An 11,462-nucleotide genomic window follows, 5' to 3' on the forward strand; every position below is an offset into this window, starting at 1 on the left:
ACCCAGCACTTTGCCCCAGCCCTGGCACTTTGCACCCAGCAAGCACTTTGCACCCAGCAAGCACTTTGCACCCAGCAAGCACTTTGCACCCAGCACTCAGCACTTTGCACCAGCACTTTGCACTTTGCAGCCAGCCCTGGCACTTTGCAGCCAGCCCTGGCACTTTGCAGCCAGCCCTGGCACTTTGTACCCAGCACTGGCACTTTGCACCCAGCACTTTGCACTGTGCCCCTGCACCCAGTCTCCAACTCTGCCCTGCACCCAGCCCTGCCCCCACATTCTGCCCTGCCCCCACACTTACACTCTGCCCTGCACCCACTCTGCCCTGCACCCACACTCACACCCTGCCCTGCATCCCCACCCCCACTCTGCCCTGCACCCAGTCTCCCACTCTGCCCTGCACCCACACTCACACCCTGCATCCCCACCCCCACTCTGCCCTGCACCCAGTCTCCTGCCCTGCACCCCCCACCCCCACTCTTCCCTGCACCCCCCACCCCCACTCTGCCCTGCACCCACACCCCCACTCTGCCCTGCACCCACACTCACACCCTGCATCCCCTGAAACCCCACCCCCACCCCACCGTGGACCCCCACCCCCGCGAATCGCTCTGTGCGAATGGAGCCACTCGCACAGAGCGAACCGCTTTACCGAAAAAGAAAAAGAAGAAATCACGTTAAGTACACCCTTCTGCTCAGTTTATTAAAGGTGTACAGATTTTGTTCAGACTGTTCGCATTCAGTGACCGCTCCTTGGGGAGGGGGTACTGTCAGGAACCACTTTTTCGCTGCCTGAACCATGGCTTTTTTTTTTTTATACCTGTGGTGTTTAAATCTGCTACCACTAGTGGCTGCCCTCCGCCCTCTGGAGCACTCAGAACTCAGGTGTGCCTTGTTACCTGGGTTGAGCCCTAGCCAATACATCCAGCTGGGCCTTGTTACCTGTGATTACCCTGCCTTTATGAACCTGCCCTGCCCTTCAGTCAAATGGGTGTTTTGATGGATATATCCAGCCCTGTGTGTCCAAAATAAATCAGTCTTCGTTTGGTTTTACCCTACACCTGACCTCCCTCCTCAACGGCAACAGGAGCACCAGGGAGGGGATCCAGGAGACATCACTCCCCAGCGGTACCCGGAAGATGGCGCAGCCGGCCCATCTCCCCAGCAGCAGCAGGAGCAACAATTTTGGGAGGGCATTGATGGGCCAAATTTACTGACTGACTACGGAGTCAACCCGTTTGGGGTTTCCTCCTGTGTCAGTCCAATTTGGAGGGGGGAGAATTGTGACGGAACCCTCAATCACTGGGACCACTGGAGAGGCCTAACTGCTAGCCTCCTCCCTATTGACTATGGGCCCTGGGTTTGTAAAGACTTTTGTGGCTACCCCCAGCAGTACCATCTCATCACTGGCTGAGGGGATTATCTCCAGCATACAGCCAGGATCTGCAACCAGGGAGTGACTGCCATTGTTTCAGTTTAATGTTGTATAAATCAGCCCCCCCATTGTATTGTTAATCTAGTTATTGCCCCTGTTGTCTCTGGGAGGCAGATTAAGGGGGGCAGTTTGTGTCTCAATATCTTATTTTATGTAAATGTGTGTTTTGATGGATATATCCAGCCCTGTGTGTCCAAAATAAATCAGTCTTCGTTTGGTTTTACCCTACACTGAGTCTCGGCTAGTGACTGGGGAACTGGGGAAAGTGTGTTGTCCCAGGCTAAGGGAGCACAAGACAGCGGAGGTAGTCGGTCGGACTAGCCAGTTCCGTGACAAATGCTATGTCCATGTTTAATGCTATATCCATGTTTAATGCTATGTCATTGTGTAATGCAATGTCCATGTTTAATGTTAACTCTATGTGTAATGCTATGTCCATGTGTATCATTATCTCCATGTGTAATGCTCTGTCCATGTTTAATGCTATGTCCATGTTTAATGCTATGTCTGTGAGTAGGTCTACATCCATGTTTAATGCTATCTCCATGTATAATGCGATGTCTATTTTTAATGCGATGTCTATTTTTAATGCGATGTCTATTTTTAATGCGATGTCCGTTTATATTGAACTGATGATGTTAAGGCAGTCTATTAAAGGGAAAGAGCTTGCGGTGGAGGCATAATCATCCACAGAAGCTTTGTGCTTCCGTGTTGTCAATTACGTTTTGCCTTTTCTTTTCTACAGGTATAAATACACAGTTAACCTCTTAGTGTCCAGAGGGAAGGACAATCTTTCAAGCCCCCCAGAGGTTTCCACCCTTAGGGTGGTTTTTCCTCTCCTGCGTGCTGAAAGGTGACTCTTCGTGAGTCTTGAGGTAGCTGTCACCATGATCATTGCTTTCAGGCCTAATTAATTGGACTATTAATTTTGTAATTAATAATAAACAAATTAAATGACCATCAGTTTCTGTTGTGTTTTTTATACTATTGACTAAAAGTAGCTGTAACCATATGTAATAACAAAAATGAATGAGTTTATCCAGACCAATGGTTCGGGCCCAACCAGTGTGTATGCTAAAGAGCTGCAGGGCTGGCTTCCTCGGGGCCCTTTGCCAGGTATTTCATGCTTTATTAAAAAACACCAATGCACAGGTGTACAAAAAGGACAATGTATGAATTTAAAAGGTTACAAATTTGCATCCGTGCGTCTCATGTTTAGACGTCACTTACATCTTCACACACATCATAGTTAAACATTTAGAATGAGTAATGTTATACAAAATACTAAAACCCCATATTTTTCATATATATCTAAACCCTCACTAAATCAGTTAAATTGACAGAACATACCCCCAACAACAATTAAGGTGTCCAGATTGTATATGCATTTTGAGCATTTTAATTGGGCTTATAAGGTGTATATTGCTGTTTTGGAACTGTTTTTTTTTACATTTAGTATGTTGGGTTTGTAACTGGAAATTTTAAACAAAGAAGCCATGAACACCACCCAATCTAGGATATGTCACTAGTGGTTTCAGGACACAGTCCAAGCAGACATTTGGCCACCAATCACTGCCGAAATTAGCTATAGAAATACTTTGTTGAATTTTTTTTCACCAACGCTTCTGTGTTTTTTAGAATTTTTTTTTGGCACAAGTTATGAGTTATGGCAGAGAAATCCAGTATGTGTTTTTTAGATTATGGAAATACCCTACATGCATAGGTTTTTTTACATTATTTTTTTTTTTAACTTGCCTGGAACAAACTTTTTGATAGCTGCGTTGAGTTTTTATGTAGGTCACGTGCCATCAAAATACCCTACATTTTCATCTTGTTTTATTAAGTTGCAGCAATCCTACGGTTTTTTGTTTTTTTATCTCAATTCAAATCTCCATTTATTCAAGGTATGCGTAAAGACAAGTTATAGTGTGTACATTAGAGGAATGAGAGACACCTCCCGCATTTGCACAGTAAAACAACGGTCCGCTAAAACAAATCGGTAAGCATACCAGGGTCCGAAAGACTCTAGAATGAACAGTGAACAAGACCAGATACGGAGAGGAGATCAACATACTTTGATCGTGTCAGAAAATACAGTATTACAAAAATACAGCAGTATTAATAATAAATAAACATAACTAAAACAGAATCAAAACACTCCAGGATGTCATTGCAATCCTACTTTTAAAGCAAAAGTAGAACGATATATATATATATATTATTGAAAACATTTCCAATTCCCTATTTTTGTATGATACAGAGACCTGGTAGAGAGGGGCAGGAAGGGCAGTGGTACCTAAGGAGTCTGTCCTAATACCTTTTTTATAGCAGACTTTTTGTGCGTTTGGTGGGGGGATTGTACAAAGAAAATGCCATTTCTGTCTTTGGATCAGAGGATGTTTCTCAAAATCTTTAGCTGGAACTGTAGAAAAGTGTAATTCTTTCCAGTTCCAAATTTATCTTAAAGTACCTATGTATTAAACACGGAAACTTGGGTCAGGTAGATCACAACTTTTGTATACCATGTTGTGGTTTTGCCTAACACTAGGTAGGGCTGTTGACTTTGATCAGAAAGGTATACCCCACCACGTTTTATTGTTATTGATATGCACTGTGGTTTTGGGAACTGTGCATCACCCTTACCTCTGACATGTACCAGCACCAAACTTTCATTGTGTATGGAGGAGAGAACATACTCTACATGTCTTCACAGAGCACTTTTGTTTTGGGTACACCAATTGGTGGATGGAAGCTTTTTAGGCTGGGGTGTCATATATATAAAAAAAAAAAAAAATTAACTCCAGGCTGGTATCGGAATTATCTACCTGGATACCAAAGGTTACATACATTTCTAGTTTCCTATTTTTCCTTCTTGCTACATAACCCTGCACCCACTGATCTTTATACTTTTTTAACCTGGTCCATGCTATAAGCACATAAGCTTTCTAGACCTCAGAGGTCTTTTCGTCACCATTTCTTCTGTAGGAGAGACCTCTGATGTCCAAACATACACCTTTCAATAGAAATCATACAACGTATGCAGTTAAGTGTCCATTTTGCTTGTGGAGCTCAGTAAGAACAATACCAAGACTTTGCTACACTTTTAATTTTATTTCAAATATTTTAAATACACGATGGATACTTAACATAGACACAACTGTACAATGGAACTGACAACATGTTGATATTGTTTTAAAGATACAACACCTGGCTTCTTCAAAATATACATAAATAAAAATTCATTAATTCAATCTGAATCCCGTTATGAGCGATGTATTCCTGGTTTTCATCACATTGGTTACAGATCTTCAATTTTATCTGGCAAGTGGGTCCAATACAAAAGCCCGACAAATGGAGATATTATTATATTGTGGAGCCTTGAACAAGTTTTCTAGTGTGAACTCTTAATTCAACTCTTTCTTATTCATTTATTGAATATCAATGCACTTATTTCACTTTTTTCAATTGTTTTTTCTCTCTCTAATTAATGATATAATTCATTATGTTTAAACAGTTTGATGGTTTCATGGGAACGTGAAAGTGGCCATACCAAGTCAGGACTCTAGGAATGATTCTTAGAATCATGTTGATGCATTGTCATCTTTAAAGAGTTTCTTCTGAATCAATGTCATCGGGAAGGTTCATACAGGTTATCAGAGAAATATAGAGAAGAGCATCTCTGGATAGCTTCACCTTACTGATGGGAATCTCTGAGCGTGGTTTCTCCTTCTCTGTAACATAAGTTACATGCACCGGGCCTTTGAAGTCAGTTGTGGAGATGTTGCCATGTGTGTTCCGATTCCTGTTGACACTTGAGACTCCTGTTTCTTCTGCGTACTCTTTGTAAGAGGAGTCACAGCCACCCCAACGCCTGTGCGAAGGACAAAGAACCATTTAGACAAGTGATATTCACAGAAAATGTTCCATCTGAAGGAGAGACCCGTGACTTTCTGAAAACCTTTGTAACTTTACATCGTTTTGTATCTTGGTCCAATAAAGTATCAACTTTGACGTAATATCCTACTATCACCCTTTCAACTGTTGAGCTGAGTAAAAACACATTAAGAACAATCTCGATGCTCGCTTGACAGCCTTATCACACCAACATCAGCACTCACTAAATAAGACTGCAAAGTAAAATCTAGATCTAGGCTTTCCTGTGTATTTGACATCACAGCAGGCACAGACCTCCCTAATACCCCTTTGGCCAACCTGTGTGACCTCTGGAGACGTTATTATGTGAAGTCATGTCCTGGTACTCCAAGATTACGCTCAGTACAAGGATGAGGAGGTATGTTATGTGTCCCTCCCAACAGGGCTGGCCTAAGGGGTGTGCGACCTGTGCGGTCGCACAGGGCGCCATTGCAACAGGGGCACCTGCCCGGGACTTAAATTAAAACATCAGGGTTTTTTTGTTTTGTTTTGACTTTATTTAACATCCTCCATGTTAAATAAAGTTTTGTTTTTTTTACTTTATTTTACATGGAGGATGTTAAATAAAGTTAAAACAACAAAAAAAACCAATGGTTTAATTTAAGTCCCAGGCAGGGGCGCAGAGCAGTCGCTCGTGAAGTTTTCAGCAACCGCTCGGCGCCCCTCACTCTCCGTGGCGGTGCCGGCGTTTCATGCTGAGCACCGAAATATGATGTCATATTCCGGCGCTCAGCTGTGAAGCGTGCACCGCGGCAGAGCGGGAAGACGGACGCCTCCCGCTCTCACCGCAGGACTCAACAAGGTAAGTAAGGATAATGAGAAGTAGGGAGAGTAGGGGCGAAGGCAGTAAGATGGAGCAGAGGGGGGGAAAGCAGTGAGAAGGGGCAGAGGGGGGAAGGCAGTGAGAAGGGGCAGATGTGATAGATAGTGATAAAGGGGGAGAGGGGATAGATAGTGAGAAAGGGGAGTTTTGTGACAAGATTTTTTATCCTTTCTTTTTTTGGGATGGGGGGGCGCCAGAGGAGTAGTCCGCACAGGGCGCCAGAACACCTAAGGCTTGCTAACTTGATAACGGCAAATACCAGCATTATACTTCCTGCAATAGACACCATGATGATCTCATAGGTCCTGTTTGTATAATCTGCTATAGAAAGGGCATAAAAATGTAGTCATTTTCCTCTTCCCGTACTGCCACTCAAGAGTAATAACATGACCTTTTACAAAGAAAGAGAATATCGAAGTCCCTGCACGCCTGAGTTAAAAATCACACAGCAGGCCAAGCATAGTCAGAAACCATTAAAGTCCATTATTTTACACATTTATAGAAAGTGTTATTGTATGTGAATTAGCGCTCCTTTTAACTTTTCTCAGAACAGCTGAGCTCACGAACATTATTGAAACATACCCCTGCTTGAGTACGGGTGACTTAATTCAGAAGTGTTGTATTTGAGTGCCAAGCTAGTTCCCAAGTATATGTATAACTTAATATTAAAATTAATCAATCCTTGGTTAAGCCTCTACTACTTCATCTGGAAGGCTGTGCCATGCATCAACCACCCTCTCAGTAAAACTTTTGTTGTGTCATGTTTTGTAACAGCTTTCTAGAATGTTGCCCAAATTGTGGTTCTCTCTCTCTCTTAAGCATTTCATATTTCAGCCCACAAAGAAAAAACTCCTTTTTCAGAGTTTGTGTCTGCAACCATCTCGCTTCCAGAGTTATCCAGAGCCATTCTGTAAAACAGCAACTAAAACATAATATAAAACATAGTAGAAAAGGTATATATATATATATATATCCCGTAGTACATCACTGTGGAATATGATGGTGCCATATAAGATAATTATAATAATAAATATTATTATTATTAAAAATGAAATTCAAATATTGTGTATTATCGATTTATAATTACTTTCTTAAGATATTTATAAGACAAAATATTGCGCTACAATAGCATCAAAAAGCAAGGATAGTTTAGGGAGGATAGTTTAGCAAGGATGTAAGAAGGATAGTTTAGTCACCTTTACACTATTTTTTTGCTGTAACCAAACTAAATAAGTGACATTATTTTATTAAACAATATTTCCTTAAAATATATAAAAAATAGCATTTTTATTTGTATTGCTAATTGAATTAGAGGAAAATGTGTGTTTGTTAAAAAAAAATAAAAATAAGATAAAACGAGCATTCTAGAATATCAACTTCAAAGCAATACCCATACCATGGGAATGGGTGGTGGATTAGAGAATATCCTAAAATAAAAACGTTACTCTAATAAGAAAGCTATGACCCCTATACTTTTTTTCCCCATGTATACGACTAAAATGGCAGGTCCTGAACAACATATGTGATTAGTAAATCTTGTATGTAATGAACGTAAATCACAGAGTGTATTTACCTGGGAAAGAGATGATTCTGCCTCTATAGCCCACAGAGGCTCTATAGTCCACAGAGACTCTGATTTTGTTTCTGGCCTCTTTTATCTTGGGTGGTTTATGGCATAGAGTTAGCTCCTTGAATCATTCTTAACACTCCTTTTTTCCCCCCTCTTACATTTTTTCCAGTATAAATTCCATTGTAAAAATGCCAGCGGCTAATTAACAGAGATTAGATCTCCACCTAGAGGGGACTGAAGCTGGATTGGAGTCAACGTTCTCCTGCCCTGGACCAGAAGGTTTATGTTGGCAGAGAGCTAAGAAAAAAATATACAATATATATATATATATATATATATATATACACACACAGTATATATACTATACTGTTCAAAGGTTTTATTTATTAAGTTAACAATTTTGTAACTAAATGTAGTATTAGAAATATCATTACAACATTTGTGTCATTTATAATTTTTGCCACAAACTCTTAATTGCCATGGGACACAAACGCAGACATTGATAGGCTGTTGCCATAGATAGGTGGCCGCTTTTCTTTTTATTTCCCTGGTGTTTAAATCTGTTATTGTAGACATAAGTGATTACAATCATTTGGTATTGAAAACTTACAGCAATCAAAATGTATGTATACTGTGGGAATAAAATAAGCCTGTATCCGTGATCTGCACGCAAACTTTGCACATATACAATAATTCAATAATACAATCTCAATTCCTTGCAACCTCCCCCAGGACATGTTGTAATTTCGTTCTTTTATTATTGTTCAGGATTCCCAGACCGGAGTATTTGGGGTTTAAAGCAGTGCACAGTGCACAGTGCACTTGGATCACTTGTCTAAGGGTGAGAGGCCCATTTTATCGATACATGTGGTTGGGATGTATCCACTGTGTTACACTATGGGAAATGGCTTATGTATTTTATGTTATGCGAACCGTGGTCTAAGATATACAGGAATTAATTATGGGGATCTTGATTGAATAAGAATGTGTGAGAATGTATGAGAGGGCCAAAAATGTTTGGGTGACAAGCTTAGAAATTTCCAGGTGTGTCAATATCACATATACCGTATTTACCAGATTATAAAACAAGGTTTTTTCCAGAGCAAATGCTTATACCTCCCTATATGCCACTGTGCACCCTGATATGCCACTCCGCTCCCCATAAATGTCCTGCACCACCCTGAAATTCATTATACTCCCTGATTCATCACTCTGCCTCCCCCAGATATGCCACTCTGAAATTCATTATACCCCCCATACACCACTCTACCTCCCCCTATACACCACTCTAACTCCCCCAGATATGCCATTCTGCCTCCCTGAAATTCATTACACCCCCATACACCACTCTGCTACCCTGAAATTCATTATACCCCCATACACCACTATAACTCACCCATACACCACTCTGCCTCCTCCCCTCTCCCATACACCACTCTGCCTCCTCCCCCTCCCATACTCCACTCTGCCTCCTCCCCCTCCCATACTCCACTCTGCCTCCTCCCCCTCCCATACTCCACTCTGCCTCCTCCCCCTTCCCGTACTCAACTCTGCCTCCTCCCCCTCCCATACACCACGCTGCCTCCTCCCCCTCCCATACTCCACTCTGCCTCCTCCCCCTCCCATACTCCACTCTGCCTCCTCCCCCTCCCATACTCCACTCTGCCTCCTCCCCCTTCCCGTACTCAACTCTGCCTCCTCCCCCTCCCATACACCATGCTGGCCCCTCCCCCTCCCATACACCACTCTGGCCCCTCCCCCCCTCCCATACAGCACTCTGGCTCCTCCCCCTCCCATACAGCACTCTGGCTCCTCCCCTCCTATACACCACTCTGAGTCCTCCCCTCCCATACTCCACTCTGACGATTTTCATTATCGATTATTATCGATTTTATCGATTAGTTGTTTCAGCCCTACTGTTAACATAGCACAACACAAAGAGTGCAAATGGAAAACGCAGAACAGGAAAAAATGGAGCAGTGGTTCATATAGTAAGAAGCACAAAGCACTTCTGAAAATGAACATGAATGTCGCTGTCTTTGAAAGACCATTGGTTACATATCTATCATCTCTTCTCCAAAACGAGAGTAGCAGATGGTCCACATGTGCAGAGGATGCATGCCCAGGAACATTTTCTCCCTCTGATTGCATGGTTTTATGCTGCCTCTGTCGCCAATGGTATCATGCAGCATGCCTTTTACAAAGCACCTTAAAACTGCCAACATAATACAAGTGTCACCAGTGTTCAAAATGACAAAGATCTATATGATATGTCAGATGGTTTTATTGCAGAAAAAACTGTTTGATTTTTCTCCCATTATATCCTATGGGCATTCAGTCAATTCTGTCATTCACCTGTCATTCCCTAGAAAACCGCTATAATCTCACATAACCTGAGTTTTAGAACCTATAACTGTACTAGGGGAGTATACATGACAAAAATCTATCTATTTCTCTGAAAAACAGGTTTGTTTTTTCTCCCATTATATCCTATGGGCATTCCCTCAACACTGTCATTCAACTGTCATAATTCACAGCCATAATTCCACCTAATCTGACACTTAGATCATGTGTCTGTAACAGGGGAGTATGTGTTCCAAAGATCTACATCATATGTCTGATGGTTTTCTCTGCAAAACAAGTTACATTTTTCTCCCATTCTATCCTACGGGCATTCACTGAATACTGTCATTCACCTGTCATTCCATAGAACACAGCTATAATCCCTCAAAATCTGAGTTTGGGATCCTGTGTGTGTACTAGGGGAGCATGTGTGCCAAAGATCTATAGGATATGTCAGATGGTTTGCTCTAAAAAAACAAGTTTAATTTGTCTCCCATTATATCCTATGGGCATTCACTCAAAACTGTCATTCACCTGTCATTCCATAGACAACAGCTATAATCCCACATAGTATGAGTTCTAGATCCCGTGTGTGTACTAGGGGAGTATATGTGCCAACGTTCTATATGATATTTCAGAGGGTTTTCTCTAAAAAACAAGTTTAATTTTTCTCCCATTATATCCTATGGGCATTCACTCAAAACCGTCATTCACCTGTCATTCCATAGAAAACAGCTATAATGCCACTTAATATGAGGTTTAGAACCTGTAACTCTACTAGGGCAGTATACATGACAAAGATCTATAAGATATGTCAGAGGGTCTTCTCTAAAAACAAGTTTAACCCCTTAATGACAAAGCCCGTACATGTACGGGCTCAAAATGCATTGTTTTCAATGGGTTTAGGGACCGCCCATTGTCCTTAAGGGGTTAATTTTTCTCCCATTATATCCTATGGGCATTCACTCAAAACTGTCATTCACCTGTCATTCCATAGAAAACAGCTATAATCCCACAAAGTATGAGTATTAGATCCTCTGTGTGTACTAGGGGAGTATATGTGCCAAAGTTCTATATGATATTTCAGAGGGTTTTGTCTGAAAAACAGGTTTGATTTTCTCCCATTCTATCCTATGGGCATTCACTCAAAACTGTCATTCCCCTGTCATTCCATAGAAAACAGCTATAATCCCACATAATCTGAGTTTTTATGTCTTAAACTTTTCTTTAAAAATCAATTATTCTTTTCCCCTCTATTATAGTCTATGGGCATTCCTCCCCATTATAGTCTATGGGCATTCCTCCCCATTATAGTCTATGGGCATTCCTCCCCATTATAGTCTATGGGCATTCCTCCC

This window comes from Spea bombifrons, chromosome 1 (genome assembly GCF_027358695.1).
Source record: "Spea bombifrons isolate aSpeBom1 chromosome 1, aSpeBom1.2.pri, whole genome shotgun sequence".
Lineage (NCBI taxonomy): Eukaryota > Metazoa > Chordata > Amphibia > Anura > Pelobatidae > Spea > Spea bombifrons.